The sequence below is a fragment of the Chrysochloris asiatica genome, unplaced genomic scaffold (genome assembly GCF_000296735.1).
Source record: "Chrysochloris asiatica unplaced genomic scaffold, ChrAsi1.0 scaffold00005, whole genome shotgun sequence".
Taxonomy (NCBI): domain Eukaryota; kingdom Metazoa; phylum Chordata; class Mammalia; order Afrosoricida; family Chrysochloridae; genus Chrysochloris; species Chrysochloris asiatica.
In genome coordinates this window covers 37,513,236-37,515,610 of record NW_006408523.1, presented here as the reverse complement: position 1 = coordinate 37,515,610, position 2,375 = coordinate 37,513,236, and the positions used below count along the sequence as shown (strand labels likewise).

Genomic DNA, 2,375 nt, shown 5'->3' with positions numbered 1-2,375 from the left:
GGACGGGCGCCGCCAAAAGGTACGTGTCACGAAACGCAGGAACACACTTTCCCCTCCGCCGCCCCCCACTCCCATTTCCCCTACACAGAACTGCCTTCCATTCCCAAGAGGGAGCAACTCCGTTCCCAGGCTAGGGCCACACAGCCGTGCAACGCAGGGCGTTTCTGAGAGGCCCTTGAGCGTTGGTCGTCAGTTTCCAGCACCAACACCGTGAGGAAGAAAGCCTAGTCTTTGAGTACACAGCCCTGACACAGAGACTTAACCTCGGACACACTGCGCCTCCACGCTGCACTGACTCAAGTGGGCACTGCCTGCAATTTGCAAACGCCTATCTATCTCCTTTCAGATCTAGAGAAATTAAACACACAACACACACAGACTTTTTTTTAAAGCGAAAGTTGTTTTAAGAGAGGGAACTTTCCAAAGCGCCACTGCACACTCCTGTAGAGCTGGAAACTTTCAGCGGCAGATTTGCTTGTAGAGGAAAGTGGCATTTTAGGGAAAAAACAAAAGTGTGTTTTGTATATATATATATATATATATATATATATATATATATATATATATACATACACATTTTTTTCTCCCTAAAGTGATTTCTACTATCCTTGGCCACCTTCTTCCCCACCCTAACCCTGACACACTGCGTGCCCTCAGTCCTCCCCACCGCCTCTTAAAGTGCTTTGAAACCCCCATTAAGAACAGTGTGTGATCGGACTATGGATTAGGAGGAAAGGACTTCCGCACTAGGGTGATGCAAATTCACACCGAAACCGCTTGTAAAAACATAAGATTCCGAAATTCAAAAATAGCAACAACAAAGTAGATCTGCCCATCAAAGGAGAAAACACACACACACACAAACGTCTTTTGAGACCTATTTTCACATAATGGAAAATGATCGCTACTACCACTTGATGACTTTCTTCCTGTGCTGGGTCAACACAAACTTTAATAATAAGAAAGAAAGCGTGACCCAAGCCGACCGCGGAGAACGGAAAAAAGAGTAAGCTGAATTTCCGAACCGCAGAGACACCGCGTCTGGCAGGGAGACGCTCGCACCCGCACACAGCTCACCTCTGTCCCAGTCCAGAGCAAGCAAAGGAAGGGGCTCCAGGCTCCCTCCACCCATGCACCCTCGGCCCGTCGGCGCCCCAGCCTAGGAACAGTCTCGACTAGGATTAGTCTTCCCAAGAGAAAAGAAACAGGTTATAAATCCTGACGCCTGCAAAACACAGAATGTTTTCCCTCTCTACCCGCTCTCAGCGCCCAATTCGTCGTCCTCGTAGAGACAGGAGCTGACTCCAGACGAGTAGTTCATCGTCCTAACCCCCTTAGAGCGCGGGCGCACGGGGTCGCCAGGCTAAGGAAGACGCGGGGACTCTGTGCAGAGTGTGCACGGCAGTCCCAACCAAGACAGGCCGAGCTGGGATCCCTGTGGGAGAACCTGCAGGATTACAAAAAGGGCGGCCAGAAGAGAAACGGACCCCACTCCCAGTCCAGCTGCACCTACTCCATGTTGCCCGCGACACTCCGGCTACCCCGCCAGAAGAGCCGAACGCGCCTCACCGTGATCGCTGCTTTGCAACAACTCCTCTCCCTTGGACGCTCTTCTTTCTGCAATGTGCAAATAAATCCAACCTCGACGCAAACTTTTCCCCTTCTTTCCAAACTCTGCTTCAGTCCAACTTTCGACCAATCGGTGGAAAAAGGTAAAATAAAATCCGGAGTCAAGTCCCCCGCCGATGAACACTGGTGTTAGAGAGGCTAGAGGCGACCCCCCCTTCTAAAAGCGCACGCGGAGTATTTCCTCTTTTTTCTCAATGAACAGGAGGCCGAAACGCCAACGGCGAGTCCCTCTTCCTGGCAGAAGAGCCAATGAGACGAAAACGGCCTTACAGAAAACCTAAACACAGATCGCCAAGCCGTGCGGTCTGAGCTGTGTCAGAGCAGAGGCGACGCGTGGGCGCGGGCTGGGCCGGGCGGGCGCGGGGGCCTGGGCGCTGCGCGCTCCGCCGGCCCCTCTCCTCCGCTCGCGCTGCCGCGCTCAGCTTTCGGCCGTGCAGACTGGGCGTTGCGGAGGCGCGGCGGTGAGGCCGAGGCAGGGGCGGTGGGTGCGGAGGAGGAGGAGGTGGGCCTGTGGCCCGGTCGGGGGGGGCTCGCCGTTGGCCTGCGCCCTCGTCTTTCCGGAGGAGGCAGGGAGCTCTGCGGCGGCCGCGGCAGCAGTAAATGGCGTCATGTGGATCCGAGGCGGAACAGAGCAGTTGTTGTCCCAGAGGATATATCGCATCCGGTCCCAGCTCATTGGCTCCGCGGGGCTACATTCACTCACACTCCAGCGCCCGCCAGCGCTCCGAGCCGCAGGAGGCATTCAA

The 2,375-nt window shown here is 54.7% G+C and overlaps 1 protein-coding gene across 1 annotated transcript in view; it reads right to left on the bottom strand.

Moving 5' to 3' along the window:
• The window catches only part of SPRY2 (sprouty homolog 2 (Drosophila)), a 5,229-nt gene extending 3,330 nt beyond the window's left edge, over positions 1-1,899 (bottom strand). The window contains exon 1 of the mRNA XM_006832013.1: positions 1,570-1,899. The gene's annotated coding sequence lies outside the window, so the exon portion shown is untranslated. The remainder of the gene's footprint in view (positions 1-1,569) is intronic.
• Positions 1,900-2,375: the final 476 nt, after the last annotated feature.